The following is a 21,481-nucleotide window of genomic DNA, read 5'->3' as shown; positions in this document are numbered from 1 at the left end:
ACAGTTTCCTCTAATGTATGATCCAAATACTTTGGACCAAACCCTTGGGAATATAAATTGGTGTAGTGAACCTCACTGATTTACCTCAGCTGAAGGTCTAATTCCAGTGCACTGCATGCTCACAATATGTAAAAGATATGCCAGAAACACAAATCCACATGGTTGTGTATCTCAAGATAAACCAAACTAAGCTAGATGAAACTGAAATAAATTCTTTTTCTGTACTACAGTAATTACCTGTAGTGACTGCAAATTCTTCATTTCCCATGAACAGGGACAAGTACTTTGCTAAAACCTGTAGTGATTCTTTAAAATTGAAAGAAGTTTCTTTTTTTTCTTTTTTTTTTTTTTTTTTTTTTTTTTCTGGTGATAGATATGCGGTCACTCTAGGATATGTGAACAAATCTTAAGAAATGCAATTAATTCTGTTTTACTATTGCATATCTTGTAAAGGCTTTGAGTAACTTCACTGTTTCAAGTGGCTTTAAAATGAGAAGTTTAATGCTCACATTTTTAAAGTTTTATTTCTGTGATGTTTCACTTGCCTGGTCAAATTTATCGAGTGCAGCATGGTGATCAGGCAGTATTACAGGTAGTGGTTTATCAATTATTGTGATAGGAGGTTTCCTAAATCCACTCTGGAATGAGATGTGCTTTAGGAAAAGGAGCAGGTTCCCCACACTCAAAACTGACTTCCTTCTCTGGCTTTCTTCAGTAATTTCTCTAATGTGTCCAACCACTTTACTACAAAATAAATATTCAGAGAAAGGGGGGGGGGGGGGAGAAGGGAGGAAAAAATAGGCCTCCCAGTGAGCTATTGATTTGAAATTTGAAACATTTTATTGATACAAAAAAAAGAGCCAGACATAAGGAAGCAGTTTGATATTGCACAATATTTGAAAAAAATTGTGTGCATCTGTTTAGCACAATACACTGCATAATGACAGCAATCTTCCCTGTTTGTATCTATTCATCTGATTATACAGCGTAACAATTCTTTTTGCTACACATTTATTTACTAAAGGATTTTTTAAAATGGATAATAAATTAGTAAATCAGATATCATGTACTTGGGGAAAATATGTTAGTTGACTCCCTACATGCAAGATAGTTGCAATTCATATTTTGTGTGATATTCAGTGATACTCTCATCTACAGATGAAGTTACGTGCTTCCCTTGTGGCAAAGACAAAGGAAGTTTTAAATCACTATTTAGTACTCTTTCATCTGGGCACATGTTATTTTGAAACGCTTCAGTTTAACACCGCAGTGCAGCACTGATGTAATGAAGGGCTTTGACTTACTTGAAGTATAACCCAGTGGCCTTCTTTTGATGCCTTTTCCATAGCTATTTCTGCTGCAGCTTCCTGTCCTTGACCCAGCGATACAGTGTGAAGTTCTCCTGAGTCAATGGTAAATTCAAACTTGTTCCCTAAACAGAACAATATACTGTACTACTTTGAGGCAAATAATGGAGTGTTCAAACAAGCATGTGTTCTACACACAGTGTTAAAATGCTACCGCATCACATGAGTCACCAAAGGAAAAAAAACAGCACTCAAAAAATATAGTTTCAATAAATCAGCTGAGCTAGGATATTGTGCTGCTTTCTGGCCAGGTTTTCTGCATTAGCAAAATGCACCTGTGGCTGAAAAGCATCCCAGAGTGCAACAATTGATTCCTGCTGATGGCTTCCCTACATGTTGCTTATATGAATATTTCAATGCACACTGAAGTGGATATAGTAGAAATTTATCTAAAGCAAAAAAAAAGAAATTAAGTTAATGTCTCAGTGAAGGTGACATTACACATAGGCAATTAAGGGGGCTTAACAGAAATCTTTATGCTGGCATTAGGAAGTAGTTGGGTCAGAGGAGGGTTAGCAAATTTTTAAAAATTCGGGATCAAATCTGTTGCTCTAGTATACTTGTGCAAGGTTGATGACTTGTGCAAATACAGAAGAGCAGGCAGCTACCTCTGATTTCAGAAAGCAGCGAGTGCTCTCCAGGCAGCTGCCTGAGCCAGGCACAGAGACTTTGCTCAGGCACGGGAGGTGTGATGCCATCGGTGTGTTAACATGGACAGCACTCAGCAGGCGTGGCAAGGCCCGGTTTATTCCTCTGGCTGTGGTAGAATATCCAGGACCAGTGCTATTGCTAACTAACTTGTAGAAAGTTCTTTTATTTCATGGTAGTATTTCATGCTTTCTCGTGATTGTTAGTAATACATCTAGTCCAGACTGATCTAATAGTTCAGAATTGATAAGGGGACCAGTCCTTGAGGTGAGTGCTACTGGGGAACAGCACTGCCTTCTTTAGAAGTTTTTGTGAACACTGGACACATTTAGTTCCAAATTACATTTGGGCTAAATTCCCATAAATTAAGAATTATATTAAGAGAACCTTGTGAAAAACAACAATTAAGGTGTAAGACTGGTCTGTGGGGCATAATATTTTATCATGACTTCTGTTTGGTAGGGATCCAAAAGCAACACACATTAGGGTTACTCACAGTACAAAATCTGCCCTTCAGAGGGCTGAGACTGACAGCACAAGTTATCTTGGGCATTCTGCTGCCTCATGTAAATATTAGGTTGAGGAGAGAACTTCTCACTTTTCATGACTTTAGAAATTTCTCCTTTCTGGACATTTCAAATCCTTTTTTTTTTTTTGTGTTTGTTCTATCCAGGAACCTTCAGTATCTCTCTTCAATTAATGTAATTTATTTAACATTGCCCACAATGAAAAAATACTATGTGGAGTCAGTGCATTTGAGCACAAGCATGTGGATTTTTAAAATCAATGTAACTGAAGTTTTTTATTTAAATAAAATAAAATGAATTTTAAAATATAAAAATGTAGGGTCATTATTGTAGACTCACTGTACCCTGATTTCTCTTCACAGCAAGTTAAAGAGAAAATCAAGTAAATGTTGAAAGAATGATCTGTGGAAGTTCAGAATGTTCACAAAGCATGAGTTTGCTTTTCAGTAACTGAAAGCTTTAGAACAGAACAGCTGTGAAATTAATAGAAATTACTTGTAATATTTATCAGTGGTTATTTTCTCAAAAGCTTTGGAGTTTATTTGTGGCTAATTTCCTCATCTAAAACATTTAAAAATCATTTAAAATGATGTGATACAGCTTCTGGATATCGTAAGCTTAAATCATACACATATAGAAATATTCCTTGAAGTATATAAATATATTCACAGATCATGATTAAGTATGTCAGTTTAAAAGACCAGCTAGACCTTTACCAAAGTATGGACAAAATTCTAAACAAAGCTTTTCTGAAATTTTTGTCTTAACAAATTAAATGCGGACTTTTGCGTATAAGCCTTTTAGTATGTAAACAGGACTAGAAACACCGAACTGTGCTGAGGAGTATTAATACAACATTCCAAGGTCAGTTGAACTCAGATTTCTCTAGAAGAGGAACAATTTATATTAAGAAATTGCCAAATCCAAGTTATATGGTGGAATGCTTAGTATTTTAGAATTCTGTAAGAACCAGACCTTAATTTTCCACTGCTGTAAGAAACAAGAGAGCTCCACACCATTATTTATTGTATTGTACAGGGATGTGCTGGGTTCTGTTACCTGCTATTTAATCCAGAGGTACATTCAGCTATGTATTAGCAGCGAGCACTGAGCCATTAGAGCAGCAAAAGATAGGACAGAAATAAACTGTTGGCTGCAATTGCCCCCTTGAAAAAGAACAGGAATTTTGAGAGGAGAGAGACGGAGATTCCTTGGTCTCGGAGGAGTTTATTATTCTCTGGAAACAGGTAAACCAACCCTGGCTCAGGAAGATACTTTAGAATAGGAAATGTTTTGCCTTTGAAATGTACCAGATTACATGTCATTTCAAATAGTGTTCATGGCAAAGATACCCCTGGGACCACCTTACAAGAGCTTTATTTCTTGCCTGCAAATTAGTCAATTCAAAACACTTCTCCTCTCATCTCTGCCTTCAGCTCTTAATACCACACACGCCATTCGTAAAATAGCGGAGAAGAATGAAAAGACCCTGAATACAATGATACAATTAAAAAAAATAAAACAAAAGACTGTAAAAGCAAGAACAAGATGGGTTTCAGCAGACAAGGGAAAGAATGAAATTTTGGAGCATTTTTGGAGGCATTTCAATAAACCCTTTTTCTTCCGTTTCAGCAGGGGCTCATTGAAACAGCTCTGTTTTCCAAGTGCAGGCAGACAGCCAATAGCATCTAAATTATTTTTAAGAAAGCACTTATAGCACTAAGCACTCGCTACTACTAAATCCATCTTAGAGGAGAAGGGTGGAGTAAGAAAAAAAGGTCAACAAATGTATCAGGTTCTTTGTGTAATGCCTCACTGACATTTTCCAACTCCCTCAGCTGGCTTTTATTTTTTTATTTTTTATTTTTCAGAATCCTGGTAAAATGCAGTAAAGGATTTAAGGTTATCGTCTGTCTCTCTCTAACTTCTGACATCTCTTTATAACAAGAAAGAGTCACAGCCAACTGTAACAGGAGGGCAACACAATGAATCCTGGTAAGACAGGGAAGGGGGGAGGTTCAACTTTGCTGCCCCTTTGCCCCTATTTCTTCCTCACAGAACAGAAGTGCCATCTGTTACTAGTCTAACATGCATGCATTTGATTTCCATTCAGTAATAACTATCACAGGAAAAAGATTATCAAGTGATCTAAAGCACTATCAGCATTAGCAGATCTTCCCATCCAGTGTTTTGTTTGCACCTCCAAAGATCTAGCAGATGAAATGGATATGGGCAAGTGTCTTAATTGCCTAGAATTATTTTGTTTTCTGCTAGAGGACCATATGGTCAAGGTGTGGATTATGACCAGACTGAGGATATTTAGGTGCTTAGGTCAGGAAGAGATTTAGGAAAATCAAACAAGAGACTGACATTTATATTCTCCAATCTGAATTCTCTACTGTCTTTATTACTTGGCATTGTAATACATCATCATAAAAATGGGAAATCAAATCATAGCATGTTGTGTGAGGGTAGACAGTATTAAAGTGTAAGCCTGTTTTAAGGCAATTTGCAAAAATGTTTCTTACACTTCAGTCAAATATGTCACATTTAATTAAAAATCCCAATACCATCAAACACCTTCCAGCCCAGCAAACTCAGTTTACGATTGTGCTAGTTTTGACTGGGGTAGATTTTCTGCGTTACTTTTCTTCATAGCAGCTGGTATGGGGCTGTGTTCTGGATTTGTGCTGGAAACAGTGTTGATAATTCAGAAATGTTTTAAGTATTGCTGAGCAGTGCTCACACAGTCAAGGCCTTTTCTGCTCCTTACACCAAGGGTGCACAAAAAGTTGAGAGGACAACAGCTGGGGCAGTTGACCCCAAGTGACCAAAGGGATATTCCCTGCCATATGGCAACCTGCTCTCTGTATAGACTAGAGGTGGAATTTGTCTGGGGATTGCAGTTTGAGGACTGACTGGGCATTGATTTAGTGGTGGTGAGCAATTGTTTTTCATTGGCATCACTTTTTCTTGGGTATAATTTCTCACTTTTTTTGATATTATTATGGGTCCCTCAGCAATGCTCAGTTTTGCCTGCTGTCTTATTGTTGAAAGAAATGGGGTGCAGCAGCAGTTGTATGTGAAGGAGGGGTGCCCACAGTGTGCTGTTTGCAAAGCAGGGTGATGATTAAACAATTGGTGCAGTGGGATTTCCCTGTCACAGCCCTTCAGGTGTTTCACTGCTCTTTCCTCTTGCTGTCTATACCTGATTGTTTTAGCAGTCTCTCATTTATTTAACTTCACATCTTTTCCCCCTTTGCTCTTGCTGCCTGTACACCTTGTTACTTACAGCATCTCTATGACCAGAAATTTGCCACCCTGTCAGATGCCAGATTTCTTCTAAAAGGCTGGGGAATGAGCTCAAATGTGGGAGATGCATGGCCAGTGCTGTTATAATGTAAATAAACTTGTAAAATGGTTCAAGAGGAAAAAGCCAAGAAAATGACTAGCAAGTAGCTTGTGCTTTAGACTAGTTTAATTTACTCAAGTCAAATCTGAAGCTGATCTGTCTGGCAAACCTACTGATGCCTGCACTGTCAAAATACATGAGATAACATTTAATTTCTCCAAATTTCCATTAATTTCATCGCCTTATTTTCTTTCTTTTCCTCCTACACCAGGATGACATTTTTGAAGTGTACTTTTAAGAGCATAATTTGATCAAATGATCCAAGGGAACTCCCTATAGATATCCATGATTTAATGCTAGATCTGCTCTAAAGGTTAGCATGCCTGACAGTGGCAATTGGTTTAACCCTAGTTAATTTTGAATTATTAATAGAGTGTGTTTTTCCTGAGCAGAACTGTACCCTGCTTACACAGCTCAATGAGAAATGTATCAAGCAGAGGCAGGGCCCTGCCATGTGTGGTGGTGGTGACCATTCTGAGCATCCCAACCTCGACCACAGTAGTCTTTGTCACCTTGCTGAAGTCAGTCATTGCACATGTCCTCATGCCAGATGCTTATAGCTGACTTCCAGATAACCTTGAGAATACTGGGCAAAAATTCACTGGCTGGCTGATTTGTGTTTCAGTATAGTAGATATTCTGTGCTCTGAAAACAAGTAGGGTCAGCATGTGAATCTGAATTTCTTTTCTTCCCTTCCTCTTCTTCATTTGGAATTTTATTTTCCAGCTCAGAACACATGCACTAGAAGCCAAAGAAATCTCTTTTATCAGGTTAATACTTTCATCCTAGTCCTGGATCATATCCATGTAGGCTTTGGGCTGTTCTGCTCTGTACTAGTTTGTCACTCTTTTCAAAGGGAAGAAGGAAACTCTTGGTATGGGTGCAGAACTTAGAAGAGATCTGTGCCAAATAAGAGCGAGAACACAGCTGCACAAGACTCAGCACACTTCTCACAGACAAAATGCAGTGAAGGAAAAGATGACACTTTAAGTTAAATGAGAGATCGTTATACAACACTCTTTCCATTCAGCTCATTCTAGGAGGAATATATACATGTGGCAGCAGCACTCAGGACATGAAGAGCTACTTTGAAAGTTGATGCATTTCCCAGTGTTTGAGATGAAGATGGAAAGTAGAGAGTGAGAAAATTGCCTGTCCCTGCAGAGGTACCCCCCAGCCACAATAATATTTGTGAAGCTGTTATGCTCTTCTGTCCTTAACAAGAAAGTAGCCTGGACTGGTTCAGAGCAAATGCAGTTTGTAGGAAGCATTTCAGACTGATGTTCTTCCCTGGGGAGGGATTTTCCAGGGGCCCAGCAGAGCCAGCTGACAGCATGAACAGGCCAAGCTACAGCAAGGAGACCCAAGCAGAAGTACACAAACTTGTCCGTGTTCCCTGTACTGTGGGGAAGGCATGCAAGGGAGACCTAAAAACCTTAAGGCAAAGGTCTGCTCTGTGGGCTGTTTGGCCACACATACAGGTGTACATACACAGAGTGGTAAATGGGAGCTCATGCAAGGTTTATGCTGTACAGGGAGAGCCCACGGGGCTGTGAAAGTAAGCTCTATCCTTTGAAACAGACCAAGGTAAATGACAGTTGAGGGTGTTACATGGGCAGTTGGGTTCTTTACACTCAGCCTCATGTTCTCAGAGGGTTTTGCTCACTGCACTGCCTTGTGAAATACAGCAGTAAAAGCCTGTGACCAGAGGGAAAGTGGTAAGCCAGTGGTAGCACTAGATTAAAACAGCAGCTCACAAACACACTGACCTCTTCCTGAGTGGTAACCTCAAGTGAGAGCTAATTCACTGGATTGGTTTTATTCAGCTTGTCCATGAGAAAGTAGAGCACAGCAGCATTGACTGCAACTGGCCAGAAGTGCTTGTGAGCTTCAGTGATCTTTATAGTGCTTGTTTCAACTTGCAGGTTCTTAAAGATGGTGGTGTGATGATGTGCTGTTACACTCAAAGTCTTCTGTTTGGCAAAAATGTGCTGGCAAAAGGCAAAATAATATGAATTAATCTAAGAATTTATTGTTAGTCCAATTAATGTTTTAAACAGTCTAACAGTCAAAATTACTTAATGAATATAGAAAGATCTCATTAAAAATGGAGTTAAAATTGCTGTGTTAAGAATTTCCTCTTCTCTGGTTGTTGCACCTTCTCCCCCAGTTCTCCATTGGGTCCTAAGATTGGTATTCCTCAAAAGGAATGGGGAAGCATTATGATGAGTTATCACCAGGATTAGTGTGATACTCATGGGAGAGGGATGTCTTCCTTCTCAGCCTGGTGTCTGCTTGGATTTAGTTTTATATGTTTTCTTAACACTTTCATCTAACTATGATTAGTGTCAAAGGTGTCTCCGCTCTTTCCCACAGCTGACTCTAGAATTGTAGGCAGTTCAGTTCACAATGAATAAACATTTGTTATTACCCTAAATGAGAGTTAAACTAAAACAAATCTAATCAAGAGTGCCTTGCAGCTGGACAATTGCTATCATAGCTAAACCAAGTTAGAATCTATTTAGATCCAGGAAAACCAGAGCATTGTCAAATCCCTACACTGTCACCTCAATACAAACCCTGTTGCTTTATACTAATAATGGCAAAATCACATTTATTGGGCTATAAAGTCACTTTGAATAGTCTGTGAAGTGCAGAGCAAGGATTTGCAAACCCTGCTATGACTGCAGAGTCATGACTGAGCAGCAGATCTTGGAAACATTCACACTTTCCTAACTTCTCTTGAATTAGAGTAATTCAAAGTCTGATTGACTTATATGTCTTCATTGCCATCAGGAGGCCAGCTAACAAAAAGTATTTGATTTTCATTGCCAATATAATTTGCCCAATCAGCAGGAATGCTGTGATTATTAAACTGAGCGCTATAGTTTGTAGTGCTAAGTTAAAAATTCTTATAGCTGCAGGAGACCATAGTGTAACCTGATAAAGGTATAGGATAATTAAGAAACATGCTTGAATCTAAGATACATGAGACATACAGGCACACAGACAGGCACTAGCAGGCAGGTTTTACATGAGGTAGTTCACAACAATTTCTGAAGATGGGTCTCTACCCGAACACAACTAGATCTCTTATATATGATTTGAAATTTATTAGAAACAGAATGAGAGATGTCATAGTCACACCTGTTTAACTTTTGAGCTAAGTAATCATCTGAAGACTGGAAACTAGTATCTTCACATCTCTATTAAATATTTCAAGGCTATTTGTCAGCATTCTTCTGAAAACATTCACTGAATATTCCATTTTCTTTGGCAGATTGTGTTCACAGATGCACATCTTTAATAACAGAAGCACTTGTTATACATTTCCAAAATTATCTGATCAGCTTCCTACAAACAACAAGAACTTTTTCATCAACTTGATACATGAACTATGCATTTTACATATACTCAATTTTCACCATGTACAAAATTGAAGATGCTTTAAAATACCTCCCATACAATTGTACATACATGGTACATTTCTTTCAAAAATGTGATTTTTCAATGGCAAAAAAAACCCCTTGTTGATCCATCTTTTCTTTTGTTTTAAAAGACCTCAGAGTTTCAATTGTACTTGTAAATATATATGTATGTATGTATGTTACAAGTGTAGATATTAATATCTAGGGTGACCTGTTAAATGTGATTACTCTCCAAAAGAGGACATACATCTGGAGATAAGGGAGTCACAACCTTCCAGGGACTCTGCAAAGTTTCACCACCCTCACAGTAAATGATTTTTCCTAATCCCCGGTCAGAATTTCTCTTGCTCTGACTTCTGCAGGTTGCCTCTTTCCTGTCCTTGTGGACATCTAAAAAAACCCTGTCTCTGTCTTCTTTAAGCCTCTTGTGAAATATTTCCAGACAGCAGTAGATTCCCCCTGCCCTCTTGGCCTTTTCAAGGCTGAAGAACCACAGAGGCCCTCAGCCTCTCCTCACAGATTTCCTGCTATAGCCTTCACTGGAGTAGGTTAATGTCTTGTACTGTAGGAGATGCAGTAATTCTATTTAAATTTTTCATTTATAGCATTTATTTTTTGTTCATACACTTACTGATAGTGTAACACCCTTAACATCTTCTATAGCTGTACCTTCTTTTTGAGCTTTATCCTGTTTGGTTTAGTTGGATATGCTTCTACTTCAGGTGTCAGTTTTGTTCTCTGAAGTCCAAGTTTCTCCTTGCACTGCCTGTTCTTCAGTTACCTCCCTTGCCACTAACTAGACAATTCACATTTCAGCATGTTACAGGCTTTCCAAGTGATCACCCCTCCCTCTCTCCTTCTCTTTCTCTTTCTCTTTCTTTTTCTCTTTCTCTTTCTCTTTCTCTTTCTCTTTCTCTTTCTCTTTCTCTTTCTCTTTCTCTTTCTCTTTCTCTTTCTCTTTCTCTTTCTCTCTTTCTTTCTCTCTTTCTTTCTCTCTTTCTTTCTCTTTCTCTTTCTCTTTCTCTTTCTCTCTTTCTTTCTCTCTTTCTTTTTCTCTCTTTCTCTCTTTCTCTCTTTCTCTCTTTCTCTCTTTCTCTCTTTCTCTCTTTCTCTCTCTCTCTGCAGGCCTGCCTGCCCTTTTCTATTTGCAGAATCTTGTTCTACTTCCTGAATACATCTGCAAGAAGCTGGAACCCAAGGATATGGTTCCCTCTGAAGAGCTGGTTAACACATTGCCTTCAGACCAAAAATGCTTGGGACAGAGAATACCTAGAGGAGAGGAGCCACAATTTTGAAATTATAAGACTAGGAAAGCTCCTCTGAGTTTGACTCTGTAAAATTTCTGACAGCACTTGGCTTTGCCATGCTGCTGTATGGAGTGCTTCAGAGTTTCATCTCTGTCACTGAGAACAGAGGATACTCAGGACTTAGCAGAAATTATTCTTTTTGAAAGATCAAGCTCTTGAAGAACGCCCACTGTTAGGAATATGACCTCTTCAGGTACTTAAAATTATTTAATTAGCATTATAAACATTAGAAAGAACAAGATCATTCTAGCAAAGGAATAGAGCTATAATTGCAGGTGTTACAGAATTCAGTACAAAAGATGGGTGTCCCCAGTATTGGTTTGAAAGTGCTTTAAAAGGCTATATAAAGAAGGGAAGCAAGCAAGCTATCTGGGAGTGGGTTTTTTTCCCCTCTGTGTTTTTGTGAACTAAGATTAGAGGGAACACATAACAAGCATCTTGCTTTTAAATTTGGCCATGACAAATAGTGCAGCTGCATGTACTGTGCAAGAGCATCTGTTGAATCATGACATATGCAGAATTCCCCCACACTGAGAGCAGGACACTATTCTGAAAACAATTCAGTGGTAGAAGCAATATAAATATATTTTATATAATCTTTCTCCACCTTCTCCTCCCCCTTATCTTTTGAATCATGTTATCTACAGGATTCTGTCACTTCTTACCAGCATCAGTAAAAAAGTATAAAAGTGACTAAGCATTTCAGAATTATGCTATTCTTTCATGAGCAACTAGGATGCAGACCTTTCTTATCTGAAGAAATAAAAAAAGAAAGAATAACCAGTGGCAGAAATGCACTAGACAGACATCAGAGCTTACTCTGAATCGAGCTTGACATGGTTTGCAGATGCAATTTAACTCTTGAGAAATCAAAGGGTGATTTTCTGTGTCAGCATCTTGTGTGGTTGTTAGTTCAAAGTGAGCAGTCAGATTGCTGCCAGTCGTTTCTTCACCCATGTAAATGACAGCACAAAGCACTGTGATATGTGATATCACAAAGTGCTATGGAAAAATAACTCTAAAATCTATAGATTTCCAAAGTGAGGGGAGTCTCCTTGCCTGGGATTTTGTGCATTCCCACAGTTTGTCATTCAAATGCAGCTACAGTAGAACTTGGAAGAAGAACCTTTAAGCTCCACATGGTCATAAAAAAGGACTGTGCCTTTTTCAAAATTCATGAAGGCTTTCCCCAAAAATTATTTTAACAAAATATTTGCTTCCTTCTTCTAAATATTCTATTGTTTACTCTTTGAAATACTTTCTCTGCAATCTTTAGATTTTAAAAGTAAGAAATTTTACAATTGCAATGCAAACACTGATTTTTGCAATGTCTGAGGTTGTCTAAATTTAGATTATGTGAAGATAATACCATGAGAAGGCAAACACAAGCATGTTATGAACAGCTGGATCATTGACTTGTTTCTTTGAAACATCTTACTTTCAGTCATTAGGACAGCTCAAGACTGATAACTGTGTGAAGCTCCAAGATAATTTCCAAACCTTTTATGCAGACTGCAAAGCAAGCATGAAGCTACAAGAGCCAGCCATCTTGGTTGTAATTTTCAACTCCTTGCCCATTCAATTCCTGGAAGTCAACTGCAAAACCACTGCCCTTATAACATGTCCTTGTAAGGATTTTATTGATAGGATGCATTTTTAGTTTACTTGCTGATACTCTTTGGTCAAGTCCATTGAACTCTTGCTTCATGCATCACCTGAAAAAAACTTGTTTTCCTTTTTTTGTTTTTTTCCTTCTTTTGCTTACTTGTAAGGATGTATTTATCTCTTAATTAAATTAGATATGATTCCTCATTTAATGATACAAATACTTCCAACACCCACTTCCTGATTTGTGTGTCCAGTAACTACTTGCACAAGGTACACAGTCATGTGCATCAGCACAGCAGAAAGGAGCAGCAGAGATCCTGCAGAGCTGGAAAATGCCTTCATTAACTTTTCAGTATCCACAACTTTCACATGGAGAGGTGCACATCCGGTGGCCAGATGTAGCTGCAGTCAGCTGTGGCCACTCCAAGCTGGAAATGAGTGTCTGAGCATCCTGCTCACTAATCCTTCCACTGCAGTGCCTGTGTTCTGGCTGGTCTCTTGGGTGAGTGCTTCAACAGCTCCTTGTATTCCTGGACTCTGGTTAGTAATATAAACAGTGGTACAATTCCTAACAGTTATCAGGATAAGGAGTTGTGGAAAAAAAAAAGCTTCATTTATATGATATGTAAAATGGAGCACTAGCATTCCCCTCTTGCAGACTTTAAATAAATTAATGAGTTTTGTGGTAATTTAAAAAGTTTTATTTTATTTTCCTCATGAAAGAGACATAGTGATTCTTGGAGAGAAAACACAATACACATGGATATATTCACTGTGGATAAGTGAACTGAAAAATAAAAATTATAAAATAAATATGGTTAGTTTGGTTAGACTCAAAGGAGCCAAATTCAAAATGATTAATACTATAGCTGATCTAATTATTTTAGTTGCTTTGCTTATATTTTTGCTGCTGTGTCTTGTTTACAGCTTCTCAGCCAGAAGAATATCCCGAAGCAAATTACTGTCAGAAGCCAAAATATGTATCCATAATTCATCCTAAAGCACTGTCAACTTAATTTTAAAGTAATTTTTCTGCTTTACGAGTTCAGACCGAAGTGGTAAGTTTGCAAATTGTAAATCAGACAATAGGAAATAAAGAAAATACATACCTCTGTTTAAAATATTCTGTTTTCCTAATTCATTAAATTAAAACTTCAGTTACTTGGAAGAGAAGAAAAAAAAAAAATTATTAACTTTATTCTTTACAACTGTACACATCTGTGTTGTGACTCAAGAGCTGTCTCCTGGGCTATAAAGTTTTTCAAGTTTTATAATAGCAGAAATTAATTTAGATTGTGTATTACTCTTGAGAAACATATGTGTATGTTTGTGAGTTAGGCTGAGCCTGTTGAGGCCTGTGAAAGGCACAATGTGCTGTGAGGTCTCCTGCATTTGCAAGTGCTGTTCTGAGGCCCTGTGCAGGTGACCAGATACTCACCAAATGGCCTCAGTTTCCAAACTCAGCATCTTGAGTAACAGTGAAGCTGATTCAAGATGCATTAGAGGGCAGGTATGGAAGCCTTCTGTGGAGAATCACTGAAAATCTGGTGAAAGCTGAGTCCCCAAGTGCAAGAATAGCAGCCTAGCAGTGAGTGTGAGCATGGCCTTGTTTGAGCTCTTCTGCACACTGGGGAAAATCATGCAGAATTCCTTGTCCCAGGACTCAGTTTATCAGCACAGAAGGAGCAGAGCCCCAGTGTGTGTTCTGGCTCAGAACTGCCACCAGCAGCACTGAATAGCAGCCACATTCTGAATCTCAACACACCATGAAAATCCTCCTTTAATCAAATGCTCCCGGGGGAGCAAGAAATTCAAGATGCACTTGCAGGCTGGGCTGGTGCACACCACTAGGTCAGTACTTGGCATAAAGAGCTTTCTGCTTGCTGGTGCAGTGTGGGGGTCAGGGGACACTCGTAGCAAGCAAAGCCAACAGGCAGCACCTGAGGTAACATGACAACGTGAGGGCAGCAAGAAAGGAGGCAAAGGTACAGCACTGAGTAGGGCACTGTGGTGGCTGGATTAGAGAGCATTTTGCTTCTCAGCTTGAACTGTTTAATTAAAAAAATTCATAGTAATTTTGACCAAGCTTAACGAGTAAAAATTCAGTGCTCTGGCTCACTAAATTGTTTCTTGCAGTCTAAATAAGCTGCAGAGCTTGGAGCTGGAGGAATTCAGTGCCTTAACAGCACTTTCTCTCCAGCCTGCGCTGTAGGTAAGTGCTGTCCTGTGGCAACCTTTTTGGGGTCAAGTGATTTAGAGAGCTTAAACAAGGCTGGGTTCAGGATCCCTATATTCAGACACAATCCTGAGTAGCAGAGGCTGTGAGGAATTATTTTCTGACATTTACTAGAGGGGCAGGGGAGGGAAGGGAAGACTCAGCTCTAGGAGAGATAGTAGGTACAGCTAAACTAGAAGGAGGGGAAGGGCTCAGGAATATAATGAGGAGGTGGGGGAAATGACACTGGAATAAAAGGGTGAGTATATGAGATACACACTCATCCTGGCCTTCCTCTGTTCAAAGCACTCCCTCCAAGGGTGGGTATAAGACTTGAAGAGAGGGGATGGATGTCAAAATATTTCCATAAGTAATATAGTGCAATAAATCAGAGAAAAAGGGTAGAATGGAGGCAAAGAGCAAATGGTAGGAGAATTATTTTAGTTCTAAGTGAATGATTATGTCTCCTGAGTGATTACGCATCAGGATGGTTGTGTGTTGGGAAAGATTGTTCAGCTAGATAGGAAGGAGTGCTCAAATTGCAGTCATTGAACTGTAGTTCATGCAAGGGTGCAAATAAGATAAGAAAAATAGACAAGTAAAAATCCAGCTGGAGTCAATGCATCCTGGGCACTGCAATCCTTATGACTTAGTGTAGCTATCATACAGGTGTAGGAAGAGTTTTCAGAGGAAGCTACTTTGAATTCTTGTAGAACATAATCCGAGAAAGAGCCGATGAAGAAAGTAACAGACTATTAAAATACTCTGAACATAACTTGCATGTTCTGAGTTAAGTAAAGGATGAATAATTTCTTCAAGTTTCTGCTAGAACAGGACCACCAGCAAGAAATACCTGCAGTATGACATGCAGCTATGGAGTTATCCCAGTATGGGGCTGGTGAAAGACAAGAGATACAATGGCAGTATACAGTATCCCATTTATTATACTGCCATGAATGGAAAGTAGGAAAGGGCTTCAGCAGAGCTGTTATGGTTGCTAGGACATTAACACCTTGGACAAAATCAGGAATTCAGAAGAAAAAGAGTGCCATGTTTCCTTCATAGCTCTGCATCAGTTTTACTCTCACTAGCACTTGTCCCTTTTTGATTCAAATAGGTAATTTAAATATTGAAACAGATGTGACTTGTATCCAGTTTTCCCCCAGTGCTGATGTTTGATCTTATGCCAATGATGGCTGTAAAGCTAAGACCAGGGACTTTTTATGTGGCTGTATTACTGCCAGGCACTGCTGTCACTTTTCTATTTAGCATTTGCTGTAGCATCCATCCACTCGGTGACTGGATCAAGACCTTTTGTTCCTGGAATAGGGACCTGGAATAATAAAGGTTAAGTTTTAAATTTCTACTTGCAGAAGCTAGTATGTCTCAGAATTCACTCACTTGTTTTTTTTGTTTTAAAAAGCAGCAAAATTTATTTGTCCTCACTTCACTCAAAATTCAAGGGATAAAAAAGAGGAGGATTCTTGTACTGAATTCAGCAGTCTTTTGGCCTCCAGGAGGTTAATGGGAACTTAGTAGTGGGGAAGTTCTGAACTCATCTTTGCTCCATGTGGAGCAAAGTCAGCAATTACTATGTGAACCATTGCCAGTTATTCTTCCAGATGTTTAAAATTGCAGTTATATTGCTTTACTTATATGCTTGTATTTTATCTCCAGGTGTTTTATGAGAACATGGATCTGCATGTCACAGTACCTTTTCTCCATGGGTTAAGGGAGACTGTTCTGACATCCTCAGCTTCTGCTGCCCAGGTACCTTCTGCTGAAGCAATCCTTTGTTTTTGTGGAGGGTCAGTCACACAGTGCTTGCCTGTTATGTCCACAAGTATATGGGAATATAGCAAGGAAAAGAGAATAACAAAGCTTTAGTTGGTTTGCTTTTGCTATCCCTGACAGTGTATTAAGTTGGAAGAAGCTGCAAAAACCCTGAGTTATTTTCCTCAGCAGTCTAGTGTTCAGGAGGACCCAGAACACAGGGACAGTTGCTGCCTCTGCACACCATTCCCCCCTTCCCCAGACTGACTTTCTGGCCAAAGTTAATGATTCATAAGATTCTCTACTGATTTCACTGTGAGCTACCACATTTGCATAAGTAAAAGCTTCTGCAGCTTCTGTAGGGAGATTCTTAGTGAAATTACAGCACAAAACATTGATATTATGTAATTATGGTAGTTCATCTTAACTTAAATGAAATTGTTACTTTAAACTTGCTCTAAGTGGCTCACAATGTAACTTCTGTATGACACACCTACAAAACAAATGAGTTAATCACAATATGTGTCATTTTTAATTTTTCTCTTTCATTTTTCTTTCAGTCATTCTCTCTTTGTAATTAGCATGAAGACTACCCTTCAGTCAAAACTAGCCACCTGGAAAGTTTCAGCTTGTAATATGCAGTTTTTTTGTGAATTATGAATGTGCAAAAAAGAGACCTTTCTCCTTACACCCACTTCCTTGCATAATTCAAATATGAATGAATGAATTTTATTCAGGCTTGCAAAAAAAAAAAAAATCATATTTCAGCTGATAACAAGCATGAAAAATTTCAGATGAAAGGGATTTTTATTATTTTTTAAAAAGAATATTCTGAGCATGGAAGAACAGCCGGTTAAGACAGAAGTCTCAGTGCAGCCTTAACTATAACAATTGCTATCAAGCAAATATTGTATCCAAGCACTAAATCTTGCTTTGTGCTGCCCTGGTGCACAGTAGCAGGGACAGAGTAGAATAATAAAGGCTGGTCCCCTTATGCAAACAGCAGGGCACAGCACTTGACAGAATACAAGAAGAATGTGAGCCTGCCTACTGTTCTGACTTGCCAACCATATTCCCAAGGTCTGTGGGTTAGTTGTCACCTCTAGTTCTGGTCAGACAGCAAAAGGTACTTCACACACTAGCAAAGTGAATGTTTTGGTCCTTTCCAGAAGATCATTTTACCAATTCCTTGCCTCCAAATGTACTGTTTGTATTAAATAAAGTATTTGAAGGAATTTGTGTAAGCAACATCATGGTTCAAGGGGTCAAAAGGGAAAGGAATCAGTATTAGGCATTTTTCTGATTAATCGTGTATTTTAAAAATATCTGTGAAGAAGGTATTATCTGCACAAAGCAGAATGAGATTTGAGCTCATGCCAGTACCACTTTGAAAATAAACTGTCACAGTGAAGAAATGTTGCTGTCTGGAACAGTTCTGCATCACATTTTCTCTTGTTCCTAATAATGCTGTGGTGATAAGTCAACCTTTCCATTTTTTAATCTGACAACAGGATTAAAATTACCATTCATTTACTATGTTTTTTTTTTTTAAATGCCCATTACAGTGGCTAAACAGTAGTGAATGCTAAAGTATTACCTTGCAGATTCACAGATCCACATTGATTGAAGGATCAACAGACAGGACTTGAAAATGGCAAGCTTGGACATAAAAAATCCCCTTCCAGTCTGATGTGAGTTGACTGTTGCAAGTTGAGCTTAGCAGCGAGTGACCAAAATTGAGTTGTCAGCATCCTCCTGCATAGTGGGAGAAGTTGTTGCTTTTTCGTGCAGATGCAAGAGTTTCTGTGGGAAAACAGAACATAATCATGGTTCTGAATGTCTCTGTGGATTGGTAATGTCTCTAATACATAGATCACTTGTGCAAATTCAGTCCCAGCTGGATGGAAAATTATTGAAAATGGTTGTTGTTTGATTGATATAAAATGACTTGTCAGCTTGATTCAATGCCTTCAGGGCAGATGTCCACAGCATAATTGGCACCTGTCAGAAGCAAAGAATTCCTTGGTACAGAGTAACAGCTACTCATGTAACCAGCCAAAAACCAGTCCTTGCATGCCAGGGCTCACAGAAGAAGGAAGACTTTTTTTTTTTTTACTTCTGGGCAGAATATTTTATGCCATAAAGTCAATAAGAAATTTGACATAACACTTGGTACAAGCTTTTCCCTGGGATCCTGGCTAGACTTGATCAGCTTTTCTGCTATTTGGTCAACACTTTCCCTAAGAATCAGAAAAAAACTCACATATTTGTTTACTTATTATTATTGTCATGGCAAAGGTGTGCTTATAAAAACCAGTCAATAAAGAAATGTTTTCCTGTTTGTTAATTATAAAAAATGCTTTGAATAATTTTATTTTTATATTTCTTAATAAATTCTCCACATGGCAGTACAACTAGAGAAATAAGAGATTGTCTTCTCAGCAAAAAGTAAGGCAAAGAAACAGCCAGGACTGACAGTACAGAAGTGTCAGTATTACACTGTTTGCTAATAGCAAACAGTGACCTATTGTTTACCACAGAGTATATTAAAATGGATTTTTCCTATAAGTCACTACAGAGCTGTCATATGGTTATTACTGCCTTTGACCAAGTGTGGTACAGCTAACAACAGGAATGAATTCTATTTCCCATCAGCAATCTGTTGAGCTGGTCCCCTTCTTCATGGGGCTGGTGCTTTGGGAGGTACTAACTGAAGGGCTTTCCATTAAAACTCATTTTACTGTCTTCATCTAGTGCATGGCTCAACTTTCCCTCTTTCCTTTCATCTCTCTTTCCTCCTTTAGATTATTTTTCATTATGCCTCCTCCCCAGCATACCCACACTTTGCCTTTCATCTCTCTACGTATGCTATTCCAGCACTTGTCAGGCCCAGCAGGAGGCACATGGGAGAACCAAACAATATGATATGTTAGGTGGAAGAAAATATTAGAACAATCATTTATTGTCACACTTTAAAGAGGTCTGCTATGTTATTTATTTTATTATTCTGTATTAGGTACATGGTTTAGTTTTACAGGCATTATTAATCACGAAAATACATTACACTTTCAGCCAGGATGTTAACATTTTAAATGCATTCATCTTGCTTCTTTAAACAGAAACAATGGGTCTTCTGCACTGCCCTCCCTCCCCTTTAGTCAATAAATCCTTTCTATTGATTCAGGAAACAACTCTTAAACCCAGTTTTATATTTTAAGTTCTACTAGCTACACTCAGCCATATAATTTTGCTCAATAACAAATAGATCTTCTATTTTTGCTGTTCACTGTGTGTTTGGTTATCAAACTCAGCTTGAAAGTATTGGGTAGAAGAGGACAAAACCTATAATGGCAGTGAGCCACCATGAGAGATTTCCTAAACGAATGTTGCAATAAAATAAAGTATCTGTAAAAAGTGTATGTGTATAAAAAGCAGTCTTATCAGTAGATGAATGATAAATGAAAAAATCCATTGGTAAGTATGGATTCCCTTGAGCCAGCCTGGATGAACAGACAGTATGGATTTTTGATAATTCATGACTTTGCCATTATTTATTTTCTCCTGAAATACACATTGCAAATCTCAGAAAGATAATTAAAGAATTATCATATTGCTTAACTAAGTAGTGCAAATTGTATTAGACTCTATGTATCCCAATCCTGGGCAGAATCATTAGTGTTGTTTAATTGTTACAAATATAGTCATTGCATTTTAATAAATTGTCTTCATTGTCAATATCCACAATTGACTACTTCTCTTAATGTTTGTGGATAGGTTAGTTACCAGGTAATCTTACTGTTAAGATATACCACAATGGAGCAAAAATGTAAGAAAATGCAAAGGTCAAAACCATGTTTCTATTATGAAAAAAATGAATGATAATGACATAATTTTTTCAGCTCATCAGGTTCTTTGCTAAGTGCCTCTGTTATTGCCAGATCAGTAGTGTATAAAAAAGAAGTGCTTTCTGTAGGCTGCTTCATTAGCCTGCCCTGTAGGACCTCACCTCAGACCTTTCACTAATCTGTTGGCCAGCTCAATAGCCTTGTTAGTTCTATTCACTTCTTCCTGGCAGCGGATTTTCTCAGCTGTAGCTCTCTCAAAGGCAGTGGTTAAGACAGCCAGGATTGTGTCTGGTTCCTTCAAATAAAAACAGTAACAAACAACTTTGGACATTGTAAGAACACATGAAATATTCCTGCTATCCCATTTTATATCGCTGAAAGTTAAATTACACAGTGCAAGAAAGGTGTAAATTTTAACTGCACTCAGAATTTTGTTTGGGTTGTGGTCCAAATGTGGATGCAGGAAAACCTGGGGAAAAGTGGGGCTGGTCTTCTGATTTCCCCCAGTTGTTCAGAACAGCCTTTAGAATGAAATTATAAACTTTATCTTAAGTCAGTAAAAAAGGAATATCCCCTTCTCCCTGAGGATTCTGAAATGAAATTGTAAATGAATTTCTGAAATGAACATCTTCCATAGGGGATCTGAAACTTGAAAAGACAACTCTTTAGAAATCTAAAGAAAACAGAAGGGTTTAAAGATGATAGACAAGATACTTGAAAATGCACAAGTCATTACCCTTTACTGACTTTTAAAGTTAGATTATGCTTCCCAATGCACATGCACTGTTTCTGAAAACAGCCTGAAATCCCCAGCCACCTTAGATTTGGGAGCAAGCAGCTCAGTGTCTGGTACATCAAAACATTCGAGCACACAAACAGTCCCACTAGGTCAAAGCCTTGGTTATTCCCAGAGGGAGGAGTGGAAGATAATTCAGCATGGATGACTGAGCATGGAGACAAGGAAAGAACGATGTGCAACTCCAGAGCCACGGGCAGAGCACCCAGATGACTCTGAGTGCAGAGGATGAACTGGCTGGGCAGCTGATAAAGGAAAGGCCAGAAGGGTGCTGTAAGGCCCCAGCATAGCAGGGCACTCCAGAAATGGTGCCTGTGAACAGAGCCAGTGGCTGGGCCATCCAAGCAGCCAGAGAAATGATTCTCTGCAGCAGCAAATATGTATTCCCTTCAGCCTGGCAAATACATGTCCATGCAGCTCTACTAACTCTGGAGCATTCCCCAGGGAAAGTCAGAGCTGAGCAGGGTTCCTGGGAAAGGGCTGTACTTTATCCCAGCAGTGCTGCTGACAAGCTCTGTGCACCCTGGGGAAGGCCAAGGGGTGCCCTGGGAATCT

At 38.7% G+C, this 21,481-nt stretch overlaps 1 long non-coding RNA gene across 1 annotated transcript; it reads left to right on the top strand.

Moving 5' to 3' along the window:
* Positions 1-857: 857 nt before the first annotated feature.
* LOC306804166 lies at positions 858-18,657 on the top strand. The gene is made up of 5 exons (XR_013774819.1): positions 858-1,413; positions 4,414-4,537; positions 13,225-13,355; positions 16,190-16,282; positions 16,846-18,657. It is a non-coding gene; the product is annotated as an uncharacterized lncRNA (long non-coding RNA).
* Positions 18,658-21,481: the final 2,824 nt, after the last annotated feature.

The sequence above is a fragment of the Erithacus rubecula genome, assembly GCF_903797595.1.
Source record: "Erithacus rubecula genome assembly, chromosome: 8".
NCBI classification, from domain to species: domain Eukaryota; kingdom Metazoa; phylum Chordata; class Aves; order Passeriformes; family Muscicapidae; genus Erithacus; species Erithacus rubecula.
The sequence above is the reverse complement of the archived record's forward strand: the minus strand, read 5'-3'. Positions and strand labels throughout refer to the sequence as shown.